The 17924-nt window shown below is 45.4% G+C and overlaps 1 protein-coding gene across 1 annotated transcript in view; it reads right to left on the bottom strand.

Annotated features, from left to right (window-relative positions):
• The window catches only part of Prkca (protein kinase C alpha), a 383669-nt gene that overhangs the window by 276075 nt on the left and 89670 nt on the right, over nucleotides 1–17924 (bottom strand). The window lies entirely within an intron of this gene.

Consider the following 17924-nt stretch of genomic DNA (forward strand, 5'->3'; position numbering starts at 1 on the left):
AAAACAAAACAAAACAAAACAAAACAAAACAAAACAAAACAAAACAAAACCAACTTCACGACTGGTCCATAGTTATGGCAACAAGAAACCACCTGTTTATTGGGTGACAGTTCAGAACCAGTACACAGGCTGGTCTATGTCACCCAGAGACCTGGTCAGGAAGTTGATTGGCAATGTGTTCACCCAGTAACCCCACCAATACCACTTACTCACACTCCCAAAGCCAGTCCTGCCCTTTACTGGTGCTTCCCAAAGTCAGACACAAGATAAGCTTTCAGCTCTGCTGAGGGAAGCTGCCCAGCACACTGAACTCACCATCTCGCTCACACAAATAATAAATTCACCGTGTTGCTTCAAACACTGACCAGTGGCCTTGTTCTTGAACGCGAATCATGAAGGAGTTCTCAGTTGCCTGCCAGGGCACAGCCTAAGGATGTAAAGAAGGTACTGCCCTGTCAGTACTCGAGAAATGCTGAGTACAAAAAAAAAAAAAAAAAAAAACAGATGAGAAAGTGGGAGAAAATACTTCTGGTTTCCACAGGACTTGTCAGCTTTGCTGGGTTCCAATTTGGCCTTGTTTCAGACACAGTTCTAATACACTTAATTGCTGGCTTGCTGAAGAGGAAAAGCTGCAAACAATATGAGCAGAGGGATGCAGCAGGGAGGGGGAACACAGGAGACCTCTAAAAGCTGAGCTACAAACTCATTCAGCTCAAGACTCAACTGCACTTACTGATTCACTCTTGGCTCCTGAAGGAACATAAGGTAGATGAGAAGAAAGAGGAGGAAAGCTAAGATAAAGATGCTGACGCTTGGGACAGAGAGATGCAGCAACCCAGCCTTTTCTGCAGACCTCTGGGGAGCTGAGCCTAAATTTCTGCATTGCTTCACATGCAATGAGCTTTAGATCAAGAACCAAAGGAAGCAAGAGAATGCAAACAGTTTTCTTGTAGGGAAAAGAAAATATCAGGGCAACTTTCCTTAACAACAAAGTCTGTTCTGTCAAGAAAAATATGAAAAGCTCTGAAGTACAAATAAAGAAATAAAAAGCAACAGAATTAATCCATTCCTGTGACTATTGTCCACACAGCTGCACTGGACTCATTTCCATTGCTATTAAGTGGCCCTAATAAATATGAACACTGCATCTCATAACGCATATTAAAAATCCAAGTTTGAAATATCAAGAAGTATCTGGGACAATAAAGGCAGTAGCACAGGGAGCAGGGGTGACTTCAGATGTATTGTTCTGTTCCCCTCCCATCAGAAGGACGACAAATTAGCAGACATCCATAAAAAGACCAGAGTGTTCTCAGAAGGGCTCATTAGTAACACACAAGCAGGAATATATTTTCCAGTGTGACCAAGAATGGGAGGCCGTGAGTTTACAGCAAACCTGAGGCCTAAGATAGGCTTCTACAAACAAACCAGTTTGTTCCTCCTAGGAACCACTTCTCCCTAGGTCCTGTGATTTCCTTGGATAGCCTCCTGCCCAGCAGCAGGCCAGGCTCTTCCTCTCTGGGGGGAAGGTAAGATGTTACTGACAGAAAAAGGCCGTCAGCAAGCAGCAAGCATTGGCAAGCAGCAAGCTATGGTGCTACAGGTTTGGCCATTGCACTGAAAGAAAATAACCACCTACAACTCTGTGCTCCAACACTCAACCATCCGCTGTGCTCCCATAAGGCCTCCTGAAGGCTACCCTCAGAATCTGCAAGGGCGAGTTAATATCATGGCAAGTAGGTAAAGAATAACCTTGATGCCGTGTGTGGTGTCACATACATGAGCAAGCAACAAGTTCCGCTGGAGACCTGGAAGCCCTTACGGGGCTCAGGACGATCCCCATAATACTCCGAACCTCTCTGCCCTATACTCAGGCTTCAGTACCTCAGAGAGGGGCTACTGCTTGATGAACACGGTAGGGCAAGGCAGATACTTCCTGGGTTATCATGAGCTTGCGCGCTGCCTCCAGCCAAGATGCTGGATCTTCCAAATCCACCTCCTGGAGCCAGAGGCAAGAGCCCCCCCCACCCCCCGACACCTTCTGTTAAGTTGTAGAGAGGAGGAACAGCTGCAAGGGCTGATGGTGCCATGCTGGTACCATGCTCAGCCCCCGTGTCTGGCGTCACCCCCAAAGCCAAGCTCAAGGGCCTGGAATGTAGGAAACAGAGCATGGGGTGGGTGTTCTTCTCTCTACGGGCTTATGCCCAATAACCAGAAAGAATCCTCGATGGTCAAATGTGGATGAAGGCTCCCAGCGGCCATCAGAAGGAGCCCGTCAAGGGGTGTACAGACATGAAAAGGATCGCCCATACAGAACCAGCCAAAATACAGATACCATTCTGCAGAGAAGGTGCTTGCTGGACCCGAGGGAAAGCTGCAGCCTACCAGCTGGGCCAGAGAAACACAGACGAGCAAAGTATACGATTACCCTCCCAGCCCAAGATCAGTAGAGTAGAAGTTTCTCTGGCTGGTATTGTTGGCTGCGGTGTCTCCTGTTAGTAACCTAGCAACAGCCTTGAACTAGTAACTTTCCTGCCTGGCCTGACTGTCTGGATTGTAAGTGAATAGCTATCACACCTAGAGAAAACGGGTGTTATGGGGGAGGTGTGGAGGGTTGAACCTAGTTCCTTGCACATGCTAGACGAACCCCCAGACTCAAGGAAAGACTCTTAAAGCGCTCAGGAAAACCACCCAGACGCCCTGCCTCAACACCTCTGCACTGGCTTGCTCATGTCTGTCTGCTTTACTTCCACTGTCCGACATGCGCTCTCATGAAGGCGGACGCCGCCATGTATTTCCCTAAAATCTCCAGGGAGGCACAGGGAAGGGTGGGGTCAGGAGAGCAGAGGAGAAATGGGACAGGTGTTGACTTCCCTTCCGTCGGTGGACAGTCCTTGAGTAAGGACACTAAGCTCAGCTTCTTCATCTCGAAGACAGATGGACACAAGCACGTGAACTCCTACTTGTTAAGTGGAGGACACTCATTCCCATCAGCTGCAGGGCATAAGCGCGAATCCTTTCCTAGAAATCCATTTTTATATTAACCTACTAAAAACTCACAGTAAGAAAATAACACCCATATATGCCCTCAGGTGCTTTTATTAGACTAGACAATGTCACACTTAGCTCACAGCTTTTCATTCCTGCTACACTGAGCTGGACTGATGGAGGTATCTGATGGACAGACGCCCTCTAAACTGTGTAGCGAGACACATTAGCATAACATATATTTAGGGTTTATCTACTGCACACCGAGAGGTATGCCAAAGGTTAGCTGAACATAAGCAGGCCTTGTCCCTACTCAGGGAGTTTGTGTCTGGTATAAGGGCCAGACAAATGACCACAAAAGGAAATTCATCCCTGAGTCTCAGTGACTGATTCGGTGTGTGTGAAAAGCTCTAAAAGCCTTCAAATGGTCAATGGTAAAATTTAAATTTAAGGCAATTTCTTCAGTGATCCTGTGATTCTTTATTCCACCCAAATGCTTTACCTGTTGATAGCAGCTGCCTTGCCTTCCGAAACTTTACTTTTTTTTTGGAATACATCTCAAGCTCTTTGAAATGTCTTGTGCATTTCCCCCCTGAATTCTGATGTGATGTCAAGCACTTTTCCTACATAAAGCGAGGAAATAAATCATCCTTGCCTCACACTGTCTTCCCTGACACCTCTTCTCACCTGCTCATTAGCATTCTGAAGACAGCTCACCGCCTTGCTAAAATCGCTGCATGCAGTGGTCTACGGACTCAGACTCTGCTTATGCGCCCCTCCCCCAACCCAGCCCAGCTCAGGTTTCTGTACCCCGGGGCTCACCAGCATTCCTACTCTTGAGCTTGGCAGGGCCCACAAGCTCAGCACAGCAGCAGCCACAGTGGACACTGCTGGAGGCGGTAACACAGATTGGCTTTGCAGAGGAGGTGGGTTGTTTATGATAAGAAAGGTCATAAAAACAAGGCGTTAACAGTCCAACAGGCAGAAAGGGGAGGGTTTTCACTCCCATGGCATCAGGGGACAGAACAGGACTCACAAAGGCTATAAAACCAAATGACAGTGGCGAGCAATTTTACATAACTTTATTCTTATCTGGGACAAGTGAGACCGAACATTAACCTTTATATCTAGGGCCATTCTGTTATGTCTCACACTCACAGCTGGAATGTCCAGGTCTTTCTCCTAACTTATGGCTGTAAACTGATCTGACTACTGCCTTTTTTTTTTTTTAATTCGATCCCTCTTTTTCATCACCTGCTATTTGGCTCTTGGTCTTTGACACCATTTAAAAAACAAAAACAAAACAGTCAGGGGCTGGAGAGATGGCCCAGAGGTTAAAAGCACAGGCTTCTCTTCCAGAGGTTCTGAGTTCAATTCCCAGCAACCACAGGCTCATAACCATCTGTAGTGAGATCTGGTGCCCTCTTCTGGCATGCAGGAGTACATGCAGGCAGAGCACTGTATACATAATAAATAAATATTTAAAACAACAATCACTGCACTCTTGACATCATAGACTACCTGTGTCATGTAGTTACTTCATCTAGATTAGAAAATTGCCTCCTGAAGCTGGGGAAAGAGCTGCTGCTCAGGAAACTTATAAGAAAATTATAAAACTCACAGGCCTTTCCCCAAAGTTATTAAAGTAGTAAACAGTTGCTGGTGGCGAGGAGATTCTTCTGTGCAGCTGCCTGCAAGTTGGGTGGGGAGCTTCAGAGATGCAACTTGGTCCCTAACCCAGCAACGCCTGTAAGCAGTAAATTCGCTGGCTCACCAAACAAGACTTGGGAGAATCCCTTTATCTCATCTGCCTCTGCTCCCAGTCTGAGGTAAACACATGCATGCTCATGTTGTTAGTATTTTGGAACACAACCTGCTCCTGGGTTACCCAGCAACTTATGATGTCATCATGTGTTGCCGGCCAGGTGGCCACACCTAAAAGGCATGGTTACCTTGCCCCTTAAAGCGCCAACTCCGACATGTGGTCTCTCTCCTACTCTCTCTGGCTTTCTCTTACACACACTCTCTCTCTCTCTCCCTCTCTCTCTTGGGGCGCTCCCCTTTCCCTTTCCCTCTCCCCACCATGTCCTGTTCCCCCCTTCCTCCATACCCACTTAATAAACCTCTTGCAGAGAATATTGGTTGACCAGCCTCATGCTTTTTAAAAACTAACACATGTATCCCCAGGAAAAGCCACAGAGTGTGACAACAATTCTTAGAAATTCTGTTACCTAACGTCTGAGATGTGCACTTGGCTCTCAAGTGTCTACTGTTGGTCCGGACTGCCTGGCTGGCCTTTTGAACTTTTGTCTACACAGAAAACTGCAGCTAGTATGTACAAAACAAGGCCAGCACATGAGAGGCTTTGTCCATAAATAAATAGGAAGCCAGAGGTCAGCAGATGGTTCCTCCAACCATATTTGCTGGAGGGCAAATATGTTGGGCTTCTGTAAGCCTTCCTAACTCCTTCAGCATGGAGTTATGTGCCCACCCTGGAACCATAGCCCCGTGATTGTCCGAAATCAACCAGGGTCTTATTCAAGCCACACTGACGAAGACTGGCCCCTTGAAAGAAAACATCTGGCCTACTGATAGGACCTGCAGTTTTTTATTTTTTTAAACATGCACTAAAGAAATTTATTTTATTTTTGAGAATTTCATTCAAGAGTGGCACATTTATTTACATCTGCCCCTTCTTTACCCCTATACACCTGCTCCAATCTCCCTAACTCACTCTTGAATTCATGGTATCTTCAGTTATTATTGTTTCCTCTACACACATACAGACATACACACACATGCACACGCACGTGCATGCACGGATGCACACACACACAGCCATGACCTATTGGGTCTATGTCCACATGGTTGGGGCTGACCACTTGGGACTGGATAACCCACTTGCAAACAAATAATATACGCATTTAAATCGCTAGGTTTAAAAGACAACATACTGCCTTCTTTTAAAAGTTTCTCAAACTGCTTTGCTCAAAACACTGTTTTGCTTCCAAATCGGGAAAATGGACAATAGAAACAGCACTTTTTTTTTCTGCTCCTAGAAAGTATTAAAAATATACCTTTAACTGTGCTCTTTTGCAGAACTGCCAGGAAACCATCACTGACAGGGCTGACAGAGAAAATAAAAGACCTCAAACTACAGGCTGACACGGAGTTGATAAATGTCCCCCACACAATAAGCAGCAGATAGCAATTCTCTTCACAGCACAGCGTGAATGCCTGGCTGGATGAGCAGGACAGAGAACACGAATGTCACTCAGAAAGGGGTAGCAGGTAGATGGATAACAGTGGAGGGAGAGAGAGTAGGGCTCTGAGATGGACGTGGCTACCCACAGCAGAAGGAGGAAGAAAGGTCGCCCATGGAAAGGTCCAGCAGCTTTCAGTGGCTCTAAAAGTTTTGGCCACGGTAACTCACAAACCAGACACACTGCGCTATTCTGTGAGTGACATTTTTCAAACTGTTTACATATACAATGCATTTTACTAGACTCTTCCACATAAAGGCAGGGTAGAAACATATCATAGCATTCTGAAAGCTGTGTGTGGAAACAATAAGCCAAACTCGAGTTATTTACAGATCTGTTGGAAATCGATCTGCTAGGTTTTGCAGTCTTTTGCCACCACTGATCTGAATATGTAAATTTCTAAAAAGGCGTCTATATGATCAAAACACTGCAGAAAACATCATGCCTGACGGCCAGGATATCTGCTGTTACCTCTCTCCAGGAACATAATCTAAGCTGAGTGTGGGGGTGCATGCACGCAATCCCAGCACTCAGGAGGCTGAAGCTGCCAACGGGACAGGAGTTAGCTAGCGTCTCATGGGAAGTAACGACAGGAGCCTGTCATAGATTAGAAGCCAGTGATGTTGTTTCAGAATTCGAAAAAGGTAGTAGAGTGACTCAGTCAGTGGCCTATAAGGTGGATACAGTGGGTTACATAGACAAAGGAGACCCTGATGCATGGTTGACTGGAGGAGCAATGTGTGACAGGATCATCTCCTTCATTAGGAGGATACAAAAGGTGTGTGGGTTCCTCGTTGGTTAAGCTTTTGATGCCCTCAAAAAAATGAGCAATGGTCAATAAAGATTATGTCAGCCTCCATACTACTTCCCAAAAGGCCCTACTGGAAGTCGCTGGGCAGGACAGTACAGCAGCGTCGTCCCTTGGGACAAGCCTTCCTACTCAAGGGTTTTTCTTAATAAGTCTACTTTTTCCTGTTCACTTTTTGTCCACGTTCCTTGTGCTTCCTGAGCTTCAATGAAACCATGAACCTGGAAGCTACTGGCTCAAAAAACCTTGGAAACTATGATCTCTGCCTTATATCACAATGTGTTTGAGGCAAGCCCAGGCTACACAGTGAGCCTCAGGCTAGCCTGGACTAGATGAGGAGACCCTCTCTTCAACAAGAGAAAAGGAAGAAAAATGGGGGAAAAATGAAAGAAAGAGAGGAGGAGGGGAAAATAGCAAGTAGAAAGATGTTCAAATGTGCCATGATTAAACAAACAAACAAACAACAAAGCAAACAAAACAAACTAGTCCTCAGAAAGACGTGACACCATGGGGAAGTGCAATCCTCCTTTCGGTAACTGTTGAGCGAACCTCTCCACTTCTGCTGAGGTGGCAGAAAGTGCTGAAGAGAAATCGTTCTAATAAACAGGGTTTTTACGTTCTTAAAAGTGCTGAAGAACAAGCACTTGATTCTATCAGCTCAAGCACACGGGGCCTGAGGAGGATTCCTGGTAGAGCAGCATGCTGCTGCTTCAAAATCTGACATCAGGGGCACTTGAACCACTGAAATCTTAAAACACATTCGGTGCTAGACAAGTGCTCCCCGTGTAATTAGAGCCATCCATAGAAGATTTGAGAGTGGTGTGCTTTAAATTTTTTTTCATGCATAATATTGTTGTGTTTCTCAACTTAATATATAATTAAGCCATAATTATAGCTTCAGATTCCTGGGAAGAAACCCAGGGTGCCATTTTTAAAAGCCCCCATTATGGTCTCTTTTAAAGTCTTCACACTGACCAGGACCAGCAGGTGAGTTCTTAAGAGACTCTCTTCTGAGTCAGGTGAACAATTAGCATATGTAAATGATGCTTCTGAAGATATCAGTAAGAAATCCAAGTCTTCCTTTCTTGATCGCTTCATTCCATATTATTTGTTATGTTGGTAAAATCTCTGGTTTATGAAAATTGGATCCAACCCCTCTGAATTACAAAAATTTCCAATCTGGAAATTCCCAATAACCTCAGGTTTCCAAATATGGGATCATGGGATTGCTAGGCATGGCTATTTACAAGTGAGCACAAACAGAATGCAGCAGGCAGGAATCTCAGCCAAAGAGAAAGTGCCTACTTGAGAAGAGACGAAAGGCTGCTCCCGCTCCTGTGAGACAGCATCACCTTGGTACCCTGGGTGAGATAAATCCCATCACTTTGGCTCAATGGGGGGTTCTCTCAGCTACGCTTTATGAGAATGGGGTGGGGCAGCTCTGTCCCACTTTGTCTAGTAAATAAATGGATTTATTTAAATAGCCCAACCACCATTTTAAAACCACAGTGTCAGGGTTCCCGAGGCAGCTCAGGAGTGGGCAACGAGCCCTTACCACACTAGCACGAGGACCAGGGTTCCATTCCCCAGCACCTATGTAAAAGTTAGGCATGACGACATGTGCCTATAACCCCAGAACTGCGGAAGCAGAAGTAGAAGCAGGTGTTAACTCTGGGGATCTCACTGGCTAGCCAGTCTAGCCAAAGGGGCAAGCTTCAGGTACAGTGAGGGACCCTGCCTCAAGCAAATAAAGCAGAATGTAATAGAGAAAGGAATGCAGCATCCTCCACTGGCCCTCACAGTCACATTCGTTAGCATGCACACACATGCCCATGTACAGCCCCGTACACATGTGAAACAATATCAATAGCTAACAGATAAAAATGTGGCATCCACCTAAATGACTTGGCATGAACTCTCTGTACGCTAGTCTAGCCCACGATGTGTGATGGAGGGCTGGATGGGAGATGTCTGTCCGATTAGGCTGTCTTCCACGTGAGATTCTCCTCTTAGCATTATTACCTCAGGCCTTAAAACCAACAGTGACGGAACAATCTCTGCTTTGCTCGCCACTTAGAACATTTTGAAATGCGTCCTTCTGTCATCCCTTGAACTCTCATATGTCTGTAACACCCACCCAGCCAACAGCCTTCCACAAATGTGTGCAGAGCTTATCGACTCTGCTCTGGCCTTGTTAGGATACAGCCTCGGGAGCTCAACAGAGCAAACCCCTGCCTCACTCCAATTCTTGTTACACCAAAGAATTATAAACAGATGTTCTGAGCTCTTGAAACAGAAAACTGTAATTCAGGGCTCTAGAACTAAAGAGTTATGGTAAAATAGTAAAGTGGGCATCTATCTTGAGCTAAATTATGTCCCCCCTGAGACATCCCTGCATTGATGCCTGACCTCCTGTACTTAAGAAGGTGACCTTATTTGGAGCTAGGGCCTTTCAGGAGGTAATTAGGCTAAACGAGGTCACTGACATGGACCCTAATCTGATAGGAAGAGATTAGGAGAAACACGGCCACAGCACATACAGAAGGCCTTGGTTTCTATCTGTAAACCACAAAGAAATCAATCTGCTGAAAACCTTGATCTTGGACTGCCAGGCTCCAGAACTGTGTGAAAATAAATTGTTATCCTTAAAGAGTGCATTCTGTTCTATATTGTGATAGCCCAAGTAAACAAACCCAGTGTGTAAAGTGGGGCACAAAGAAAAGGGCATTTCATGGATAGATTTCCCTGTAATGCTGAAAATCACCCAACAGAGAGACAGAAAAAGCAAGGAGGAAAAAGAGACAATGGCCAAGTTTGTTTTGTTTTGTTTTTATGAATGTGGAGATTTTGTGAATATGTGTATGAGTGTGTGTGTGTGTGTGTGTGTGTGTGTGTGCGCGCGCGCGCAATTGTATTCTCTCATTAACCTGAAGCCCACGAATTAGACAAGGCTGGCTAGACTTTGCAGCCCAGGGATCCTCCTGCCTCTACCTTCCCAGCACTGACATCAGAGTATATGCCTCCATGCTTGGCATTTCCGTGTGGCTGCTGGGGCCACATTCAGGTCCTCCTGTTTGCTTTACTCACTGAGCTGTCTCTCCAGTTCCCATGTCTGAGTTGTGACATCTAGGCAACAGAGGCAAAAGGTATTTTGTAGAAAGGGAAGAGACAACCCCTTTCTTCCAGAGAGAGGAAAACTTTACTCTTTGCCAGAAGAGCTCCTGTGAGCTCCGGAGACAAATTCCCCAAACACCAAAGTCTCATCTGCATTTCCCTCCTCTCTCTATTACTCAACCAGAACCTTTCAATTTCACTTCTCTTATCTCATGAGTAAAAACAGGAGAGGGCCTCGCATGGGACTGGGGTGAGGGGGCAGTGGCATTCAATAACGCCAACCCCCTGGGTGGTAAGTTGTGTCCCAAACAGTCACCCACCAGAATGTGAGATTCCATTGTGAGTGTTAGCTATAAAGGCAATGTGTCACCAGTACTGGTAAAAGTTACAGTCCTCCTTGTTGTAGATTCAGTTTCGAACTGTTAAAGGTTATTTAGAGGGGGAAAAGAGCAGCACAGAGACACGACTGATTTTAAAACTTCAGGCCAAAAGAGCTCACCCCCGGTTATCTTTTTGGTTCCCAAATGGGTCTTCAAATGATAAAGCTTTTGTCAAGAGAGCCAACTGAATTGAAGGGCTGAAGAGGGGCACAATGCCACACACCTGTAATCCCAGCATGCTCAGGCTAGCCTCTGCAATATTAGATCTTGTCTCAAGTGAATAAACAAACAAACAAACAAATAAATAAATAAATCCAACCAGGTGTGGTAGCGCACTTGTTTAATCCCAGTATCGAAGAGGTGGATTTCTGGAAGGGGGAGGCTAGCCTGCTCTACATAAGAAGCTAGGGCAGCCAGGACCACATGGTGAGACTGTCTCCAGGAAAAGAATCCTTCCAGCGTTTTCTCTTCTGCAGGGCTAATTATTTCTCACTACTCACATCCCTCTTCCCCTAGAGCTTAGAAAAGCCAGTGTCTTATGGTCTCTGGAATGGAGAGGATGTCTCTTCCATATGCCTTCAACAGATCTGTTTGCTGTGTGTGGCTTTAGCTCAGCAAGCCTTAAAAAGAAGGATGGTATCTGCAAGCGAATGGCAGAATAAACTGGACAGGCCATCTCTCCTGAGGACCCTGCCTCTGTCTCTGGGGCTTTATTAAATTTGGATCAGTTTGCTCTCAGAGTTTTCAGAGCTCCTTAGTGCCTAGAAATCTGCAAGCCATTCCTTCCCAGCCAGGCAAGTCTTTTTTCCCTTCTCGTCTCCCTTCTGAACGAGAGGACACAGAATCAGGAGATGGTAAAACTTCGGGATCACTGGCAGTTCTCAGAAGCATGTGCTGAGGTACCTGTACCATCTTCAAAGGGGACCCCAATAAGATGCTGCTGATGAGCAGAACAGAAAATGTGTGTCGTTTGTGAGGTTGAGATGTTTTGAATTTCTGGCAGCTAATTGTTAAGATGAGAGTTTAAGAGTTATAAGAAGGAGGTGCTCCAAGCCCCTGCCTCCTTGAAATAGGTCTGAGTTTCTATATAGATCTTTGGGAGCAGGGGGCAGAGACAACACAATTTAAACTGGGCATCAATGGAGATATCCATCAATGTATATCCTTAACCAGACAAGACACATTTTTTTACCTTCACTACCCATGAAGCAGCTAAGCAATAGATAAAAGTTCCTGAGCAGTGAGTACCAGAAGGTAGCTGTCTTCACACTGACTCAGAGTAGACAGAACTCTCCTCCCCTTCCATACTGTGCAATGAAGGAGAGCTGAAGCAATGTGGTTGAGCCCAGAACACTTACAGAAAGTCTCCAGTCTCCTCCAGAGGGCATGCCTGAAGCGACCCTTGCAGCCAATGAATGGACAAGCACACAGACAACACACAAGACAATGGGACAGACACATTTCTCTGCTGTGCTGGCTAGCCGTTCTGCCAAAGGCAGCTACATATCCATCTTCATACTTAAGCCAAATGACACAGCAAATTCCAGGAAACCTCAGTACAGACTTCATGACGTTTAATGAACCTCTTTGTTGTCTTTGTAAAGCAGAAGGAGAGAGGGGTTGAGTTCCGGGAGGAAACTTGCTGATTTGTGACATGCGGATGGAGAGAATCTCAAACACAGACCCCACAAGGAAATTCCTGGCTCTTAGAACAGCAGTCACACATAATGCCCTTCCAGGAGCAAGTCATGGAGGCTTGAGGGTCTCTGCTGGAGTCACACTACAACATCTCCTTTCTCAGCAAGGCAACTTGTTCAGCTTTTCAGCTTCCACACCATCAAGTCAGGTTAGCAGCTGTGTCCACTCAAGACTCCTGGACAGACTGAGCAAAAAATGCCTGCCACATGATAAATACTCGTCAACAATGATTATAATTCCGGTCAGGTCTTGAAATGTCCCAGGAGAAACCGGGCGGACCACACTGGATGGCCGTGTGGACAGCTCTCTAGCTGTCAATCCAGAGATAAACATGGATGTTCCCCAGCAGGTACCTAGGCCTGGCTCAGCCTCCTGTCTCTCTCACTACCCATTTTCCCCTCACTTTACCAGCCACTGGGAACATGTATGCTGTTGTTCTGAGGCTAGCTTTCTACATAGTCCATACCAATCTTCTCCTCAGCGTGCTAACTCATCTGGTTAGTACTCTGCCTACCCATTCTCCAGGGGCCTAGACCATGTGGCCGGTATAGCCATCACCTATATAACCCAGCCTGTGAAATATAATGATACACTCAATAGAATGATACATTTGGGATGAGATAGTTAATCATTTGCAAATGGTTAGGAGACTCCCATAGCTGCAGGGAGGGTCTCCTCCATCATCAGAGAAGAATGCACACTGTGTGCCAGGCATGTGTTCCAGAATTCATAAGGAACCACCGAGGGCATGTGAAGGCTCATCTGATTTGTCACTGACATCATATAGACAATGTCTTGGTCACTCAATCTTCCCAGACAAAGGGACGTCCCTTCCCCACTGGTACTTAGCGCTAGGGTGGGAGCCACAAAGCTTTGGATGGGTTGTTTTTGTTCCTGTTTTTCTTTCTTTTTTTTTTTTTTTTTTTTTTAAGAAAAACTTTCTCTACATCTCTAATATCAACTTAACAAATCTTTAGTCCCGGTCGATGTAAAACACTGTGAGGAGTTGGTGGTGTGGTTTTGAAGCCTCTGGCCCCTGCTATCATGCTTCTGAATGAACAGCTCCCAACTCTTGGGGCCACAGCTGGCCATAGGTTAATTATTTACATCTCAGCAGCTGTATGTGGCTTCTAGTCTCTTCCAGATGACTGGCAATTACAGAAGACGTTCTCCAGCTCAGAACCAGCCCCTCTCCTCCCTTCACTCAACAAAGACTGTTCTCCAAAGGTATCCAGAGATCCTTTGCTTCATTGCTCCTTTGCTACATTGTTATTTTTAAACTATTTAAACTCAATGAAAGCATCTGCTGCCTCAATCATCACTAAATATAAATATTCATGAACTTGAAGTCAGCAGAGATCATACAGATCTTTACTACATAAATCCAAAACTGTCTTCCTTAAAAGGTTCTTATCAATGACACCTGTAGAAGGGCTCCGTCTTAGGAAGTTTGGACAAGGAAGAGTATGAGAGAAAACACAATCCATTCTGTTGATTGAATCCAGGGGCACCTGTTGCCCCATTGTTATACTTCTTTTCAGTCCTCTCTCTTTCTTTCTCTCTCTCCCCTTCTCTCTCCCCGTCTCCCTTTCTCACCATTTAAGTATATTTCCATTGTGTTCTTCCTATTCTACCTTTTATATACTGCCACTTTCATCACGTTGACTATATCACCAACTGGTCTTTACATTTTTTTTTTCTAGTGTCTTCCTAAGACTCCTTGCACCAGGAACCAGGAAGTATTAATCCGTCCTGTGGACTTTTTCTATTTCCTTCTCTTTACTACCTGTGGCCCGTGGACTTTAACATCTTCCTGATTTGCACAGACAAACTGAAATAGAAACTGGTCAGGCGCAGGACTGCTGCCAAGCTGGTCACGTTACTTAAGACATTCAAATTTTCAAAACTCCCACCTGTGCTCCATACATATGTAGCAGAATATGTAGTAGAACAGAGGTGTAAAATCTCAGCTTAGCTCTGCACGTACATGCGTAAGAGCCTGTGATCGCATAAGAAGAGATGTAAGTGGTGTCTGCTCTGTTTCTTGCACCTTTTAGCTCAAGATACCATGAGACTCCACTGCTCTAATATCTGGCCTTTCGCCCCAGTTCCTGGCATGGGACTCCTAAATCCTTTGGGTTCCGTGGATGATAAAAGCATCGTTTGTTCTAAAGAGTTGAGTTCTGATAGGCTGCTGGCCAAACCTCAGGATGGAGACTGCTTGCCAAAGAACCAACCCTTTGATGTGAGCTAGAGGTTTCAGCACCGACCTCTGTCCTCAGGGAGTGAAGAGGAGCCGAAGATCATCTGATCACTGTTGGTCAATGATCTAACATGATATGTCTATGCCATAAAGCCTCATAATGCCCCCCCCAAAAAAGGGCAGGGTTCAGAGCTTCTTGGTTACGAGCATGTGACAGAGCCGGGGGTGGTATGCCCAGAGAAGGCATGAGAGCACCACACCTGTCTGCATTTCTTCTGTCCGTTTGTCCCTCTGGGACCCTGTCACAGCCTTTCTATAAATGAGTTAGTCACTCTGAGAGCTCTTTGCTAGCTGCTCTGTTGGATAGCACGTGAGCAGCAGCTGGGTTTCCTGCCTCTAAAAGTTGGCATCCTCTAGCAACTGGCTGCTGCTAGAGAGAAATCCCCTCACACTTTGCTGAACTGAGAAGGAGAACAGGGCAAGGGCCTCGCTTGGTTTTTCCATCTCCTACAGCCAAGGGAAATGTCATTTTTAGGGAACAGCCTATGCCTAAAGAGGCCAAGTTCAGCCACCTATCTTTGATAGGCCAGTCAAAAGAGCAAGTATAAATGCAGAGCCAGCAAGATGGCTTAGCAGGTAAAGGCACCTGCACACCTGAGGATCAGAGTTTGATCCCTAGGTCTCACGTTGGTAGAAGGAGAGAACCTATTCCCCCAACTTGCCCTCTGACCTTCATAAGAGAGACAGACAGACAGACAGACAGACAGACACACACACACACACACACACACACACACACACACACACACGAAAGACTGAAAAGCAGGAAAAAAAGATGGATTTAGTCAAATGTCCTATACAGGAAGGGGAGGAAAACCCCCCTCTCCCTGGCAGTCCATCATCAGGCTCCTGACGTGAGATTTAGAGGTAAATAGAAGGCCACAGTTACGCATTTTGAAGCAGTCTTGGCCAAGTCCTCGTCCCTAGCAAAATGGGCTAACAAGTTGCAAATCTCTTTCCAGGAGAAAAGCTTTCCCTTTGCAGGCCTAGAGCGTAGGCTTCCTCTCCTCTCCCTATGACACTGTTGGGAGTATTTTAATTTGGAGCATACACTGTTTCAGTAAGCTGATAGCCAAACTGAGGGACTTTTAAGCATCTCCTTAGAACAAAGTCATCGCTGCTAGGCCAGTCACAGAAGGACAGGGAAGCCGGTGTGCTTTCAAGCAATTACTGCACCAAGCAGGGCACCTTGTTACTAAAGTAATTAAGGAGTGCTGAGAGACATCACAAAGTGGAGATGACAGCGTGCATGCCAGCCAGGCAGGAAGCCCTGCAGGTGCAGGTGCATGGCTTGCCTCTCACTGAGGCTCTCTCCTGTGTGACCAGAGTGGCCCTTTGCAGAGTTCCGGCACAGGCCAAAGACTCGCTCTTTGTCCTTGAAGTGAGAAGGTAACTTCATCTTAAAACAACAACAGAAACGAAAACCCTCCCCAGTCCTTTGGAAAGAAAAGCTGTAACTCAGCAGTCAAGGCAGACAGAAGCACTGACTAATCTGACCACCTTCATGAAGACCATCCTCAAGAGAAACTGGCTTTTTTTTTCCTCCATTTCTCCATTTCTGCAACGTGTGAAGTGAGGATTACAGGACAGCCAGTGGCCATCATGTCTATGGCTTGGCTGGCCCAAGGCACTAGTAGTTAGTTGTCCATCAAAGCTCATCCACCAGCAGGGCAAATGCTCACACTGTGAAAGAATGTAAAAGAACCCTGGTGATAGTATGAAGATATCTTTGACATTAAAGACCTTCTGAAAAGTTCTGTAGCCTGCTGGGGTCCACGGGCCACACCTCCAGTGACACATTCTTGGAAGGTAGAAGGGAAAACAAAACAGCTTAGGATGGGTTTCACTGTCTCACGAACAGCTAGTGCATAGGTCAACATCCATAATTTTAGGGTGTCCAAAACAAACTCAAGCATAGGGAATATTAACTCTATGCAAAGTTTGGCTCAATGAAAAGTGGAAGCAGCTCTAAGCCAAAGCAAGCACAACCCTCCCAGCCCTTACCCCCCATCTGAGGAAGTCATTGTGAAGTTCAAAAGTTCAGCTGCTTTACAAAGTCAGTGAATCAGAACAAAATCTACACAACCGTGCTCAAAACCAGGAGTAACAATTTACCTTAAAAAAAAAAAAGTTAGGTGATTATTTTCTTACACTAGAATGTTTACTTGGTCATTTTAGCAGCTACAAACTATCCCTTAAGCTGGAATAACTGACTATTCGGTGGAGTTTTCAGTGAGTGACAAACAAGGAAAAACTCACCATGGCTGAGCTTCCACCATGAACCCACTCGGGAGTTAGTCAACCTTATGGATGTGTATTTCCTTTGCTCACTGCATGAATGAAATGCAAATATTCTTCATTCAAAGAGAATGATAATGGGGATGTAAATGATTATCAGAGATTAAAAAAAATCTCTTATCATCCCCTATAAAATAGAAGAGAAGAGAGGGGGTTTGGCTTGGCATTTGCAAGGCCATCATGAAAATAAATAACAGATGAAAATTAGAGGCTCCCAAGGCAGAAGTCCATGAGTGCATTTGTCATATAGTTCAGAGAAAAGAACCAGCAAGATGCCAGCCAGACCTCACAACTCACTCCCATCTGACACTGCCCTGGCACACGGGGAGGCGCCATGTGATACTCATTGGGTGAACGTAAGGGCACAGGGACACAGTGTGTTAGGAGTACACCGATCAGTAGGCTCCATTCTCCAAGCCCAATCTTTTCAAAACTTGTGACTTAATGTATCTGAAACAGAGTACATAGCATACATCTATCTAAATACAAATCGATCTTCTCAACTACCGTTTTTACCCTATTCCCAATAGACAAGAGGAAACTGTTGGGTCTACCAGTAGACCACTGCGAAGAAATGCCGTATATGCCGATGCCAGCCAGGGCCAATCGCTCTCCTAAGTGTTCTTCCCCCAGAGAATGAATAATCTTTACCATCAACTGTAATCCATCAGTGGAACAGACTCCATAAACAGGATCACAAAAGAAGGGTATTCCCTACATGACAAAGAGCACAGAGTCACCCAGCACCCCTAGAAACAGCTGTCAACACCCATGACTTTAAACAAACTCCAGGAGGAAGAGAAGACAGACTCTTTGCCTTTTTCCACCAATCTTCTCATCTCCATAGCCCATCCCACCTCTGGCATGCCCCATGGACTCTCATGAGGTTTTAAAACTCTCCCCAATCTTTCCATTCATCACTTCTCGGCATTCAGTAAAAAAGCTTACCTCCCCCCAAAATTAAGGTTTTTAAGTACATAACAAACACTATTTCAACTAAAAGTGACACATTTCTCACACACCAACCAACTAGCAAGCAGCAAAATTTATATAGCTCTGTATTTGACCTTCTTGGTCTCTGTTCTTATTGCTTGTCAAGGTAAAATGAAATG

The sequence above is a fragment of the Psammomys obesus genome, unplaced genomic scaffold (genome assembly GCF_907164565.1).
Source record: "Psammomys obesus unplaced genomic scaffold, mPsaObe1.curated_primary_1811, whole genome shotgun sequence".
Lineage (NCBI taxonomy): Eukaryota > Metazoa > Chordata > Mammalia > Rodentia > Muridae > Psammomys > Psammomys obesus.